This window comes from Emydura macquarii, unplaced genomic scaffold (assembly GCF_026122565.2).
Source record: "Emydura macquarii macquarii isolate MOO-44397 ecotype Brisbane River unplaced genomic scaffold, CSIRO-AGI_Emac_v2 contig_2422, whole genome shotgun sequence".
NCBI classification, from domain to species: domain Eukaryota; kingdom Metazoa; phylum Chordata; order Testudines; family Chelidae; genus Emydura; species Emydura macquarii.
In genome coordinates, this window is record NW_027132559.1 from 22,054,326 (window position 1) to 22,071,073 (window position 16,748).

Here is a 16,748-nt window from a genome sequence, read left to right on the forward strand (position 1 = left end):
GACACCATATGCAAACATAAAAATCTGCCAAACTAGCCTAAGAATTCCTTATCTATTATTATTAATCATTATTAGTAGTAGTAGCATTTGTATTACCATAACACCTACAAGCCCCACTCATGGAACAAGACCCCATTGTGCTAGGTGATGTACAAACACAAAACAAAAATACAGTCTCTACCCCAAATAGCTTATAATGTAAGTATAAAACTAGAGACAGCAGACAGATACAGACGGATGGGGGAATACAAGGAAACAATAAGACAATATGCTAGGCAGTGATATCAGCATACCAATGGCCTAACCATTGTTAAGTTTTCTGTGGGCATCACAGTAAGGAAGAGATTTACGGAGGACTTTGAAGGAGGATGAGGTGGTTTTGTGGAGCTCCTCCTAAGTGGGATGGGCTGTGTGGGAGAAAACACAAAGGTGCATGTGTGCAAATTTAACAAGTGGGCAATGGAGACTGACATCAAGGGCTGATCAGCAGGAGCCGAAAAGTTGATACTGAATTAAAGATGACAGGAAGGATGGGGCTAAGCCAGGATGGGCTTTGAAAGGGAAGACCAGCAGCTTATGTTTCATGTAAAAGAGACAGGGAGCCAGTGGAAGGATGCAAAGAGGTGGATAACATGGTCAAAAAGTGACAGGCTAGGAAAATAATGGTTACAGCAGTACTGTGAATGGATATGAGTGGGGCAAGATTGCATTTGTCAAGCCAAGAGAAAAGGATGTAGCAGGACTCAAGACATGAGATAATGAGGACTTGGAGTTTTAGCTGTGTAGAGGGACAGAAAAGACACTATCGTAGGGTATGCAAAAAGAAGCTGCAAGATCTGTATGGCCTGGATGTAAGGACCTAAAAAGAGGTCTGAGTCAAAGAAGACATATTGGTTAGGGATCGGAATGACAGGCAGAATGATGGTGTTAGCCACAGTGATTGAAAAAGAAGGTAATGGGAAAGACTTTGGGGGAGGTTTAAGAGCTCTGTTTTAGCTTTATTGAGCTTGAGGCGATGGCAAGGCATCCATGAAGAGATGTCAGATAGACAGGCCAAGATTTTAGTGTGGACAGAAGGAGACAGGTCTGAAGTAGAGAGCATAGCATAGAGATGGTAGCTGAATTTGTGTCTGTGGATGCAATTACCCAGTGAGATGGTGTATAGAGAAAAAAGAAGGGGACCAAGGACCAAACCCTGTGGACCCCCCCAGTGAAAGATGGAAGAGAGATGAGGAGGATCATTCGAAGAACGCATTTGATTAGAAGTGTTTAGAGAAGTAGGAAGAGAACAGAATCATGGAAACAAAGGGAGAACAAGATTTTAAAAAGTGTGTCAAAGGCAGCTGACAGATTCCATTCACCAAGGTGAAGAGGATCTAGGATGGAATTGGAAAAGAGGAACTCCAGTTAGCAATTATATGCAGGGCATTAAATGAACTTACAGATTAAAGGGAGAAGGGAGATGGGGCGGTAGCTGGAGAGGCAAGTGGAGGTCAAGCTAGGGATTTTTAAAATCGGAGGGACTAAAGCATACATGTATAGTGTGGGGAACGAGCTAAAGAAGAATGAGCGGTTAAGGAGAAGAGTCAGGGAGAAGATGAGAGTGGGCATGAGGGAGATCAGATGGGATGGGATGGGATGGGGTCATTGGGGCAAATGGGCAGGTTAGAGGAGGCAAGTAGATGAGAAACTTCTGTGTTTGTGACAGTGGAGGTGGAGAGAGTTGTAAGAGAGAAAGGAAGACAAGCAGATACTGTTTTGGAGCATATAGCGCGTGGTTCCAGTAAAGAAAGATATGTGAAAGGAAAAGGGTAGGGAGGAGTCTTAGTCAATTGATTTCCATTGCTTAAAGGAAAATGCAAATGATTTGTTCTAATCATTTAAATAGCTAAATATTTATTCAATAATATATATTGAAAAAAAATTTTTAAACCAGAGATCCTGATTCTCCATTGCGCTTCACCTTTTACACTTGCTTTGGACTGGTGCAAATGACTGCACATCTTACTACCGTTCTTATTTGGTAACATCTTACACTCAATTGCATTAGTGTGAATGACTGCACAAAGGGCAGGACAACAGCGAATCAGGTCCAGAATCTCCTGTTGTTGAATGGTGTCTCTTTCAATGGCGCTGGTATGTTGCTGATCCTGCCTATTAGTGGCTCATCTGGTGATGCAAAGTTGGAGTGAAATAATTGTCTTCCCCATCAGTCAGTCATCAGAAATTATACGAGCTGTTGTAAGTTCTCTATTTTTTCAATGTTATTTTTTGTTAGCATCAATTATGTGAAAAAATCATAGCAACAATGTTTAAACTGAATAACTTCCAGCATTATTGGGGGTTGGTTAGCTCTTTTTGTTTCTTATTGAAGAAAAACGCCTCTATTGTCGAATAAATGGATATCGATTGTCATTTGAAAATCTGAATCAGCTTCTTCAAGGAGTTAGTTAGTAGGGGGACTGCTGATGCGCCTAAGCCCTAGGGAATCATGATATCTTATCTTGTGAGAATCGAAGTGGTGGAAGAGGAAAGGGATTATCATATTCATGGCCACAGTTCCTTCATCTAGAAATCTCTTGCTGGGTATTTGTGAATAAACCCACAAAGTTCCTTATCAGCCCAATAATTCAGGATCACTCAGCATAGGATGGAGAAGTCAGCAAAGGCTTGTTGCATTTACAGTGCTACTGCTGTCTAATGTATTTTCTTTATTGTCATTCTTTTTTGAAGTGTTTGTATTTTTAAATGTATTGTTAAGGTGCCTACAGAGACAGAGATAGGCAAATCATGTAAGTCAAATAAATAATTAAAAGGACAGCCAATTATTTCAGCATGTGCTGATGCAGGTGAATGCTTGTGTGTATTTTTTTTAACTATGGTTACTTGAACAGTTGTTTAAACATAGCTAAAATAACTAATTTAAAGCCAGATTCTGCCACCTTTACTCTGTAAGTAGTTCCACTGATTTTACTGATGCCATTGGGACTATTCTGGAGTAAGGTGTTATTATTCAATGTGAATAAAAGTATCAGAACTCAGTCCTTAGAATATATCTGTATAGAACAGGGGTTCTCAAACTTTTTTTCTGGGATCCCCTTTGAAAATATTTCAGGCTATGATGAGCCCCCCAAAAAGTGATGATCCCCCATTCCATGCCACCTATACCCCTATGCCATAGCACCCTTACTTCTTCACTGCTGCTGGGAACGGCACTGTCTTCAGAGCACCTGGCCAGCAGCCATTGCTCTCCAGCTTCCCATATCTGAAGGGCTCTGGATGTCAGCCATGCACCGGGCTGACAGCTCGCAACCTCTCCCCCCCCATAATAATCTTGCAAACTCTTGAGGGGTCATGACCCCTAGTTTGAGAACCCCTGCTATAGAATTTACCCTATAACAATGCTTTCTTATGATAAATCCGATTGATTCAGTCCTATGTCTCGATCCTCATGCATGTACAATTCTTCATGTGTGTGGCTAAAATGGAAGCACAAGTTTGCATCATCAAACACTGAATATGGTAGCTTGCTGTCTGAGCATTCTTTTATTATTATATGTAAAACAATTCAATTTTTAGGCCTGATTCTAATAGTCTCCCTCACACTGGGAAGCACCTTACTCTACACATAGTTCTATTCACTTCAGTGGGATTTTGTGTGGATTAAAGTAGTATTGTCAACCTAAAAAAACCATGAGCCAGGTGCCCCAAAAACATGAGACTTAAAACAAAACAGAGTTCTCTTTTTTTGTGTTCTTTTTTGAGCTCTTAGGGTTCATGTTTTCAAAATTTTTTGCACAACCTTGTGGGCTATGAACTTATATCAATAACAATAAAATAAAAGTTGACCGGCTCACATAATCACAGGATTCCAGGAGCTGGGGCTTTTAATAAAACACCAAATATCATGGGACTCAGGATAAAAATCATAAGAGTTGAAAACACTGAGTCAGATGCTTCTCAGCATAAGACAGTGTGTTAGAATTTGGCCCTTAGTGATTTATTCTCCTTTGGAATTACTGTATAGGCCTTGTAGTGACCTTAAGAGTTCTCTGGAGCTCTAAAGCTTGTCTATTTCACCAACAGGAATAGGTCCAACAAAAGGTATTACCTCCCTCACCTCGCCTCTTTCATATATATATGAATACAAACATACTCAGGTATTGAGCAAAATATCTTTTGTCATGAAAAAGAAGGGAATTATCTGTGACACAACCACTTAGATCCACTAGGATTAAAAAAAAACAAAACCAAGAAGTTTGTGCCACTCAAGCATTAGTACACCTATGTGCACATATGGTATGCACCCACCCCAAATGTACACTCATTGACATACACACTGACACAGGTGCTTGCATACATTCACAACCTCACAACACTTCTACACAATCAAGATCAGGTTTTAAAGGAGGCAAATAAAAACTCCACTTCTTTTTTCTTCTTAAAGTATTAAAAAAATGGTGGAGGTTTCATTAGTTAAACTCACTAAAGGCAGATATGTAAAAAGAACTAGGTAACTGAAAGGCCTCTGTTGCTGCTGTTCTTGAAACGACACTTCTGTCTGATACTGGATAATGGGCTTTTAATAAAAATATCCACCAAAGGAAAACAATTAAATAATACATAAAGCATCAGGGTGCAATCCAGTGGTTCTGTTATAGTCTGGAGCTGTTCCAGAAGAGAACATGTGGATATATATATAATTAATTTTAAATATAGGGCTGGACAACTACCCAAAAATCTAGTGTTGGTGCAGGACTTTATAGTCAGATCTGAGGTTTTGCTTGACCTAAATACCATGGATATTTTGACTATTAAGAAAAATCCTCTGATACCATTTTTTCTATTTAATTTCTTCAAGGACATTTCAGGTGATATTTCTTACTTCTTCACAAGAGTCTTCAAAAAGTTAGCAAATTCATTTTCCATATATCACTATTCTTTCATCTTTTTGGCTTGACAGAAATTGGAAAATAGTAATAATGCTAAAAAAGCTCAGGTACATTCCTGCTTTTGAAAACCATTGACATTGCATGGCTTAGGGTTTTAATCAAATAGTTTTTAACCTGAGCCTCATAAACTTGACAAATGCCATATTTTATTATCCTTTCTCCCTCACCCCCTAGTTGGCCATGTCAATAAAAGAAACTGTGCATCTGCAGGAAAGTAAGTCGACACTAATTAATTTCTATAATGAAAGATTTCATTTCTGTAGTTCCAGTAAGTTAAAGGTGCTTACATTTGCAATTTTAAAAAGCTGGTGCAGATAGGGAGACAAGAAGGTTTAGAGTGTTTTGGTGAGAAGTTGGAATTTCCAAATAAAAACAAACAAGGGAGAAGAACAAGAGGTCACAGGATATAAGCAGTGCTGCCAGTTTTAGTTTTATGGTAAACTCTGAAGCACAACAAAATGATGAGAGGCCATTTCAGCACTGTGCTTCAAATGGCTTTAACCTCCCTTTTCCATTCCCTATCCTGAGTGGGAAAAAAACCCACAAAAAGTCTCCCTGCCCACCAATACAAATCTAAATGTGAAACTGCACTGCCCACTCAGGAGTTCTTCTGATCTAGAAGGAATGTCAGGAAACAAAGAAAACAGCACAGCTCCAAAATTTACCATCCACACTTTCAAAAAAGTTACTAGAAAATATCAGTCCTCATTCAGGACAACTGAATAAAACTACATTAGAATCTAACACATTAAGCTGTTTTGAGAGAGATCATTCCAAACAAACTTTTACATAGCAATATACCTATGCATTTTTAAATCTTCTCTCACAGACGCTTTGTCCAGTTACCTTTAAATTTTCCCAAAAACATTGGCAGAAGCACACACATGAAAAATTTCAGTTGAAACAGTTTTATTTTGAAGTGGAACTATAAGAGAAGAGGGACAAAAATCAGAGATGTAATTGATAATTAGTTGCCACTTTTAACTTATGAATCACAGTTGAATTTCCAGAACACTGTTCCTAACACACATGCTTATGTGGCTATTTTCACTTTGGACAAATCCATCTGCAAAACTCACTTCTGCAATGCCTTAGGATGATGATCCGCAAAGTAACTAAATTACATATTTTTAGGCTGAACAGACATGCTACTACACTCACCATAGGTGGCCCAGTTATTTGTGACGCATCTGTATTGCCTTTCTCATTTAGGGTTACATTGTGCAATTTACACACAAACCAACATATGCAGCAGTGCAGAGCCACATCACCTTTGTGAGAGTTTGAGGAGGAATTCTGCCTCAGGGAACTCATCCCTAATCTCCCTGGTACACAACAGAAACAGTCACTACTGCTATACCTTTTCATGGGGCATAGTCGCCTGGCATGGTGGTCCCATGGCATGGTGCAGGGGAGAGAACACAGGTCACATGGGGCCCATGGGAAAGCAGCTGGCCCTTGTACTCTTCTCCCACTGCACATCTGCACTTGGGCCTGTCTCAATCTGCCCCTTACATTGAAAGACTTCTTGTCCAGGGATCATGTCATCATCCCCTTTGTACTAGACAGTGCTGCATACACTGTAGTCACTAAAAAGACAAGAGATAACAGTAACCTGTATACTCCTGATCAGCTGATAAAGAAACAAAAACAGTGCACAGTAAATAATCTCAATTGCTTTAATAAAGATGGGCATTGCATTTTGATAATCTGAAACCATCTGCAACGAAGTCAGTGGATATCTAGTGGATAGTTCATTAGACTGCAACTCAGATGATCTTGGTTCTACTGTCAGCTCTCCTGCATCATTTTGGGCGAGTCACTTCACCACTCTGTTTACCCTCCCACCCCTTGCCTATTTATACTGAAAACAATTCAGGACTGAGACTATCTCTGACCATGTGCCTGGCATAAGGGGGCTTTGATCTCACTTGAAACCACCAGGCACTATGGTAGTACAAATAACAACACTGATTAAAGAATATTTAGTAATAATTTTCAGAAGGGGAATTTTCCTCTACGGAGGGATATCCTGGTTGAATTCAATACATGTAGTCCCCATACTAACGTCCAACTAGTTCATGTAATTACTATGCTTCTAGGTGTAGCTAGGGAAAATACTGCCTGTTGTCTCATATTTTATTTGATCAGAAAAACACTCATTCTCAGAGAGTTATGCAGCAGTGCAGAATGGGCATACCACTTATTAAATAGTACTGTAATAATATTGAAAATATTATAAAAACCATTATATAAATCAATAGTACACCATCAGGTGGCATGTTATGTTCAGTTCTGATCCCAAAGACGACACTGCAGAAATAGAAGGACTTCAGAGAGGGGGGTGATGAAAATGATTAGAGGCATGGAACAATTTCTATATAAAGAGAAATTGAAAAGATTGTGAATGCTTACTTTAGAAAGGAGATAAATAAGACAGGACCTGACAAAAGTAATGTATATAAAATAATGAATGATACAGAAAATGAATATTGGGTAGTTTAATTCATCCTTTCCCATGATATAAGAACAAGGGGCATTTAATGAAATGCAAGACCATACATTTAAAACTACCAAAAATATCATTCACATAATACACAAGTAAACCCATGAAACTCATTTAAACCAGATATCATTGAGGCCAAATTCTCAGCAGGATACAAAGAAAGGATTAGACATTTATATGGATAATGGAAACATCCAATTATAATAGTAAGGATTAGGAAAAGAAAGGGACATATACCCTCATGCTTCAGGGCACAAGCCAACCTCTAACTAATGGGGATTAAGAAGAAACTTTTTCTATGGGCAAATTATTCTATACCTGCTTACTCCAGAATTTTTTCCACCTACTTCTGAAGCAGTTGGTACTCAGGCTACTAGTCAGACTGCTTGTGTGATCTGGTATAGAATTGCTATCCAAGAGATAATTTTCAGCAACATAAGCAGCATATATTTCATGGTAAAACAACATCAAGGTTTTGGTAAGAAGTATTATATTCCTATCAGGTTAAAGAATTTTAGTACACTATCAGTGTATGCAGTAAAAGCAAGTAACCTAAACTATGTGTAAAGCGAGTGATTCCATAGATCCCCACACTGACCTCATGATATCACAATGAACTAGAAAACAACCTTGATTTTGGATGGAGTGTGATCTGTGCTTTTTTAGCAGCTCAGGAGTTCTGTTCACTTTCATCAAAGAATGCTCACAAAAATTCCACTTGCATTTGCTGCTTTTCAACCACTGGTATTTATACATCTACCACAAAAATAAATGATATTCTAGAATAGAAAATCCTCCTTGCAAACATCCGTGTATTACTTCTACATAGCAGGCCACAGAGATTATCCTCTTCTTTTTAAAATTATTCTGTTAGTGGAAATAACTAGTTAAAAAGGTCTAACATTTTGATTATCATTTTGCAGTATCACCATTATTATACCTCCATTTCTTCATTCAGGCAAGTCTGAAAAATCATTCATATTGTTTCAGTCTCTCATCATTGTACATAAAAATGAGCAACAATGGAACAAACTGCATTCGAAAGTTGTACCAGTGTAAATCCTAAGTAACTCTACTGAAGTGCACAAGAATAATTGAGAGCAGAATTCATGTGCAGACCTATTTTCAAGCACATATGCCCATTTTATAAATGAAAGTGCAGGTTTCTATGCCCAAAAGTTCATGTGTGTGTGGGGCGAGGCCAACTGAATGGTCATTAACATTATTCATTTTTTTTTGGCAATTTTTCATGAAACAACAAATAGCATCACTCTAGTGGCTGGGCACATTCATTTTTACCATGCAACTAAACTTTGTTATCTGCCAATATATCTTTAGATACAGGTATTTTTAAAAGATTGCCATGGAGATGTTTGCACAGGGCCAATTCATAGGGGGAGTTAAAGATCAGTGGCCAACTCCTCAACTGGTGTAAATCAAAATGTTATCCCAGAATCCCAGACACAACCCACATTAGGATAGAGTTAAGGTTGAAAGTATCTAGTGAGATTTTAGGGCAAAATACATTACAGGTATGTTTTAATTATCCCACATCTAAGTGTTATAAACTCAGGAAATTCAGAGTTAAGGGTAAACTGAAAAAGAATCCAAACATGTTAAGGTATAGATACGCACTGTTACAGCGCACAAACAACCTTAACCCTGCCCTGTAGCAACATCATGTAAAACGATATGATTACGATTAAGGTATTTAGTGTTTTGTGGTCCCAAATAGATTGAACTGATTTTTGAAGACTTTTTAGGTTTTTTTCCCATCAACATACATTGTGTTACAGGGCAGAGTTAAGATTGTCTGGATACCCTAGTTGTGTATTTCAAAACCTTAGCATGTCTGGATTTATTTTAAGTGTAATCTTAAATCTTAGTTTCCTCAGCTTACAATGCTGGGTTTTTGGGTTAATTACAAAATCTCCATAACGTATTTTACTCAAAATTACAGATATGTACTCTCAATCTTAACTCTGTCATAATGTAATTAAATTCTGGGGAATTCCTTGCTTTTTTAAATTAAAGTTTCACACATGAAAGAAGAAGGAAAAAACTAAACTAAAAAAAAAAAAAAAGAACTTTAGGAAGAATGTTGCATTTTGAAATGTCTAAGTTTTTTTTAATTATTTTTTTTTACTTTAACTTTTGTGACCAGAGTCATTGATGCACTCTGACTGTTTTATCCCACTCTGGAGCAGCCAAAGCATACAGGTCAGTTAACCTGAATTTACAACTGCATTGTTTCACCAGAGGAGTACAAAGCAGCTTGAAAAGTACACCCCAGTTTCTTCCTGCCTCTTGCATCTCCCACATTCCCCTGCATGCATACACCCATTTCCTCCTCCCTCCTGCAGCCCCTACATCCCGCTACATGTACTCACACACTCATGGTCACACACACAAACAAATGCTAGTTTTTTCCTTCCTACTGCCCTCTTTGTTGGGTAGATCTGGAACAATAGCTTCTGAAAAGAAAGATTTAAGATTCGCAGTCATTTTTTACTGTAATTCTTTATAACTGAGGATGTATCCGTTGACAGAATCTAGTATGTGAAAATCTTCAGAGACCCTTATGCCCTCTTTCCAAATGGCTGCCACCTCCCATCATTGTCAACGGCTGTAAAGCCAGCTTGGCCTTGGAATGGTGGAAGTGAACAGTTGAGCTATGCTATACTGTCAAAAATCAGAGGCCCTGAGGATAACGGGAGCAAAGTGCCTTTTTGGAATGGCATCTGTGGCATCAATACCATTCTGAACAATGGAAGACAGCAGCATTCTGAGAGACAACAGTTGTTTGGGGAATTCTCCATAGGAAAACAACATTCCTTAAACCCTGATGAGGGAGTAACTTTCAGTTATGAAGAATAATGGCAAAAAATAATTGTTAGTCCTTAAAAAGAGTAGTCATTGTAGGGTGTGCCTGTAGCACCCGCTGCTTAACTAGGCATGCTCCCTGTCTCAGCTTCCCTTCTCAGGAAGCCAATAACTGTTTTAGATACTCTTGGCACTTGACTCTCTAATACCCTTCTTAGGGCTTATTTATTAAAAAAACTACTTACAAAAGGGGCCATAACAAAAACTCCCAAATAAACAAGAGGTGCTTCTGGCTTTCAGGGTTCCTCTGAAGCATACAGACCCTGAGGATTATCTTCTCATCCTTTATAACTCTCCTTATAGCAGAAGATCCAGTCCTTCTTCTGGAGCTTGGACAATTCAAGCAATTATTGTCCATCTCCTCACCAGGAGTCTGCAGCTCTTGTCCTAGAGATAGGTTACTGTTTCTCTCTCTGTCTCTGTCATTTCTCCTTATGGCAGGAGCCATAGCCTTCCTCCAGAGAGCTGGGTAATTGAAGCAATTATTGTCTCAGGACTACCTTTCAGTCTCAGTGTCTTCTCCTTATGTAGGAGTGCCCAAGTGTCTTCCTGGAGCTGGGTTGCAATTTATCTCCCTCAGCTGGCCCCTTTTAGTCCTCAGGCTCTGAAGGTTTGACAGACTTCTCCTGCTAGTGTCTGTTCTCTGTTAACTCAGGGCCCTACCAGAGCCTTCTTATTCTTTTCAGTGTCTGCCGACATCCGCCCTGCTGTGAGGGGGGAGACAGCACTTATGCTGGTCCCCTTTTACCAGCTCATCTGCAATTGGTAGGGAAATAGGGGAGCCTTCCTCTGCTCTTTCCGGGGGCCTTGATGAAACAGTACTGGGGGGGGCATGTCTTCCCAAACCCTAATTACTTCTGGGATCACTTTCTCTCTGCCAATATCTCCCAGGTTCTTGTATCTATAATTGGACCTTGCAGCTCTTAAACAGTCATGCCAGATGGTGTCGTGGACTGACCAGGAGGCAGTATTGTCTTTAAGGGACAGACTACTCTGTGACAAGTCTACATACAAGATGTCAGCAAGTTTTAACTCTATGGCTAGTTTGAAGGGTCTATATTATTACATTACTGAGATAATTAGGATTAATTAAAAAAGGTCTGACATCAGTTGCAGCTAGCAAGGGACGTGAAGGGGAACAAAAAGGGTTTCTACAGGCATGTTGCCAACAAGAGGAAGATTCGGGAAAGTGTAGGCCCCTTAAAGAAAGAGGGAGGCGACCTAGTGACGGAGGATGTGGAGAAAGCTGAGGTACTCAATGCCTTTTTTGCCTCTGTCTTCACAGACAAGATCAGCTCCCAGACTGCTGTACTGGGTGGCACAGAATGGGAAGGAGGCGAACATCCCGCAGTGCTGAAGGAACAGGTTCAAGACTATTTAGAAGGATTGGACATTCACAAGTCCATGGGGCCGGATGCAATGCACCCGAGGGTGCTGAGGGAGTTGGCTGAGGTGATTTCAGAGCCATTGGCTATTATCTTTGAAAGCTCGTGGCAACAGGGGGAGGTCCCTGAGGACTGGAAAAAAGCAAATATAGTGCCCATCTTCAAAAAAGGGAGGAAAAAGGATCCGGGGAACTACAGACCGGTCAGCCTCACCTCAATCCCTGGAAAGATCATGGAGCAGGTCCTTAAGGAATCCATTTTAAGGCACTTGGAAGAGAGGAAGGTGATCAGGAACAGTCAACACGGATTCACCAAGGGAAAGTCATGCCTGACCAACCTGATTGCTTTCTATGATGAGGTGACTGGCTCTGTGGATGTAGGGAAGGCGGTGGATGTGATATACCTTGACTTTAGCAAAGCTTTTGATACGGTTTCTCACAGTATTCTTATCAGCAAGTTAAAGAAGTATGGGTTGGATGAAAGGACTATAAAATGGATAGTGAACTGGCTAGAGCATAGGGCTCAACGAGTAGTGATCAATGGCTCCATGTCTAGCTGGCAACCGGTCACAAGCGGAGTTCCCAAGGGGTCGGTCCTGGGGCCGGTTTTGTTCAACATCTTTATTAATGATCTGGAGGATGGGGTAGATTGCACCCTCAGCAAGTTTGCGGACGACACTAAGCTGGGGGGAGTGGTAGATACCCTGGAAGGTAGGGATAGGATACAGAAGGACCTAAATAAACTGGAGGATTGGGCCAAAAGAAATCTAATGAGGTTCAACAAAGAAAAGTGCAGAGTCCTCCACTTAGGAAGAAAGAATCCCATGCACAGCTATAGACTGGGGACCGACGAGCTGGGCAGCAGCTCTGCAGAAAAGGACCTGGGGGTAACAGTGGATAAAAAGCTGGATATGAGTCAGCAGTGTGCCCTGGTTGGCAAGAAGGCCAATGGCATATTGGGCTGCATTAGGAGGGGCATTGCTAGCAGGTCACGGGAAGTGATTATTCCCCTCTATTCGGCATTGGTGAGGCCGCATTTAGAATATTGTGTCCAGTTTTGGGCCCCCCAATACAAAAAGGATGTGGACAAGTTGGAGAGAGTCCAGCGGAGGGCAACAAAAATGATTAGGGGGCTGGAGCACAGGACTTATGAGGAGAGGCTGAGGGAACTGGGCTTGTTTAGTCTGCAAAAGAGAAGAGTGAGGGGGATTTGATAGCGGCCTTTAACTACCTGAAAGGGGGTTCCAGGGAGGATGGGGCTAGGCTGTTCTCGGTGGTGGCAGATGACAGAACAAGGAGCAATGGTCTCAAGTTGCAGGGAGGGAGGTCTAGGTTGGACATTAGGAAAAAGTTTTTTACTAGGAGGGTGGTGAAGCACTGGAATGGGTTACCTAGGGAGGTGGTGGAATCTCCATCCTTAGAGGTTTTTAAGCTGCGGCTTGACAAAGCCCTGGTTGGGATGATATAGCAGAGGTTAGTCCTGCTTTGAGCAGGGGGTTGGACTAGATGACCTCCTGAGGTCCCTTCCAACTCTAATATTCTATGATTCTATGATTCTATGATCAGGCTCTATATTTCCCGAAAGACCCATTATTTAATTAATTTTACCTCTCAAACTAGTTAATAATTTACTCGTAAATTCTCAGAAAATTAATTCTATTCTCAAAGAGTAAATGCTGTATTTTCAGGAGGAAATGCTATATTTCTCATATCTAACAAAGAGCATGGGTGCCTGCTTTCAATGCAAAACTGAGCTCAACCTTAACTAGGAAGCCACAAATGCCGCATAGTTGCCAACGTTTCAAAAAATGTTCCTGGGGCAATTCTGAGAAGAATCCAGTGCTCTGAGAGCTGCAAGTTCTTGTTTCTGTTATTGTTGTTGGAGGGGAATTTGCTTCTACCCTGTTACTGCCTTCATTCTGTTGGGTGGCATCACGTTGGTGCTCTGTGTTGTTCATACACCTCATTTCTTTTTATTTGTCAACATCAGGCCAGCTGGTGGCTGAGGCTTTTTCTACATCCTCTTGGTCCTGGCTTTGGCACTGTTTGTCGATGTGCCGGCTGACAGCAGCTACTCTGACATTGTCTTCAGTTTCGTCTCTTATCGCTGTCCTGAGTCTGCTGCTACTTCATATGACGTGTGTCCCACTGCAGCATGGATGGTTCCCGTTTGCCTTTGCTTTTGGGCTCTTTGACAGTTGGGCCCAGACCTGCTCACCAGTATGCAATGGCCTCAGGTCCTTGGCTTTGTTGTAGTGGACTACCTGCTTAGCTTAGCATTCTCTTAACTGCTTCTGTGTGCCTCTTCTGCAGTAGTGGTTGCTATAGTTTTGATCTTTTCTCTGAACAGTTTAGCTGCCCTTGCTATTTGAAGGCATTTCTCTAGGGATTTCTGTTTCTCTCAACAATCTCTTCTGGGAACTTGTCTTTAATTAGGGAATGTTTAATGTCGCCAACATGGACACCACAGTTCTCAGCTCTGTAACATAAGAATGTATCCCTTCTTCTGCTTCTTGGTTTCAGGTAAAAAAACAAATATCTTTCTACATTCTCATTCTGAATGGGTCACACCACTCATCAAGCACCTTTATAAGCTGTTCCAGTGTTTTAGGCATTATCCCAGGAAATATCATCTCACTCACTTCTCATTCTTGTTTCCCACTAAGAGTAAAAAGGTTTATCTTCATTATCTCATCATCTTTAATCCCCCTCCCCTCCCTGCATGGTCAGTTCTGTATATAGGCTCAATTCTTGCTTCCACTGTTTCCATGCTTGTGCAAGGTTTTTTGTCTGGAAATCTAACATTCCCAGAAATTTAGCCCCTCCATGCTGCCTGTTTGCTCTGTGACCAGGTGCTGCATTGTTAGCCTGTTAATCACACTCTCTTCCTTGCTATAGGTCTCACTAGACTGACTGGCCAATGCTATCATGCACCATGCACCATATGCTTGTTCATGCTTGTTAATCTAAACTGGCTATTTATTAAGAGAACTATGTACAGAGATTCTTTACTGCAGCTAACATTCAAGCCAAGTGCATACAGGCTGATTTTCTGGTGCCTCCTCCAAACTCTTCCCTCCTGAAACCTGTGCTGCTCCCTCCAAATTCCATGTAGGTTGCTATACTGACAACTATGCTAAATCATCTTCACAATTAGTATTATTGGTATTCATAATGGCAGTCTCAGGAGAAAGGCAAAGATTACTGAGGCAAACTGAATTATCCTCTAATTCTTAAAGGAGTTCCCTTCAGGGAGGGTTTGAGGCACAGGGGTGTGGTAGTGAAGGGATATTTTTACTATTGCACCTGCTCTTTTAGATAAATGGAAGACATAGGTATCTATGGCAAACAATCCCATGCCATTCATTAGCATCAAAGTCACAAAAGAAAGTTTCAAAATGAAATAATAATTAGCTTTAGTACAATGCAGAAGTTGTATCCAATTATTTGGACATAATTATGGGATTTAAAGGGACACTGTTAGAACAGCCACACTAAACTTTGACATAACAGCTAGATAAAGTAAGTTAAGCTGCCTACATTTTTATGTGGAAGCATAGTAATAAAATTAAATTGGTAAAAGTCTGGGTCTTTTTAAATTAAAGTTGGGTGCAAGTTGTTACTGTATGGTTGCAGATCTGCTAGAATTGTTTATTCTTTAATAAATAACAATATATATTTTTTCTTTTTCTAAAATTTGCCTTTTAATTTACTATTCCAGAAAGGTGCTGGTTTGCCAGCCATGGAGACTGACGTCCTCTGTTTAATCATGACACAGGCAAAGCATGGACAGGAGCAATACAAGCTTCTCCTCAGTGATCATGAACGCGCTTTAAACTTGATTTGTGGGGAATATATTTAGGCTGGATCATTAGTTCCCTGTCTTTGGTGTCAGTGATAACTATGGCAGTGGTCTCGGCAAAGTAGACTTCTGCCCATTAAAAGGGACTGAGACCACCAACTCATTTCACATAAGCCATGATATGGTAAAAATTTCACTCACTACCAAACTAGGCTGGATTTGAACCAAGAACTTAGAGGTAAGAAGCATTATAGCCGACTACTAGGCCTCTGAGCCATGCAAACTCTTTGCTGCTATAGAATCTCAACAAATAAAAAGACTGACCTTGGCAACAGCGTAAATGACACTTTTAAGGAAGCTAAATTTCGGGGCCTACCACCACCTTGATAATGTCCCTTGAAATAACTGGCTGTGTCATTAGATTGTTTTAAGTAAGGCAAATGGTGTACATAAAATTAAAATCCATTTCACAAAAACAGTAAAGATTGTGATTTTTCTAGATTATTTCTATCTTTGGGGTTTAGGCTTTGAATTCAGTTGTGTTATGTCTGAATATAAAGCCTTCTTGGATACTGTACATAACACTTCATGGACCACCCAAGAGTGTTACAGAAAAAAAAGTTTTATATGTTTGTGGTATATTTGCTTTATAGTACAGGTTTAGAGTTATATATTTTAGATATGCCATTTCAAATTATAAGTCTTGACAGGGTCAGAGGTACAAGTTAGTGGTCTTATTGCATGCAATAGGACATGTTTTAAATAGGTTCTATCTCCTCTGGCCTCATGAAAACAGATTATCAAAAGCCAATGCTTCATGGCTGAATGAATGAACCATCACTTAGAATTGATATTTTACTGATATTATGATGTTTCATAATCACTTATTTTACAGCAAATAACACTTTATTATATTGCACAGAAGATATCATTCTTGGTCAAATCCATGAACTTCAATGGGAGTTTTATCTGAGTAAGGAGTGAAGAATTTGGCCCATATTACATTTTGCTTGGTATTTTCTATACTTATATACAATTACAATTAGTTTAAAATTAAGTATTTTTCCCATGCTGGGTAAAATTGTTTACATTTAACTTTTATAGTAGTAGATGTGAGGAGGTAGATTAAAGTCAGTTTACTGATATCATATAATAATTATGTATATAAGTGACTGATTAAATCAACAAACATTTTCTTGTATATTTTGAATGGACAGCCAG

At 39.9% G+C, this 16,748-nt stretch overlaps 1 protein-coding gene across 1 annotated transcript in view; it reads right to left on the reverse strand.

Moving 5' to 3' along the window:
• The window catches only part of HDAC9 (histone deacetylase 9), a 642,497-nt gene that overhangs the window by 93,913 nt on the left and 531,836 nt on the right, over positions 1-16,748 (reverse strand). The window lies entirely within an intron of this gene.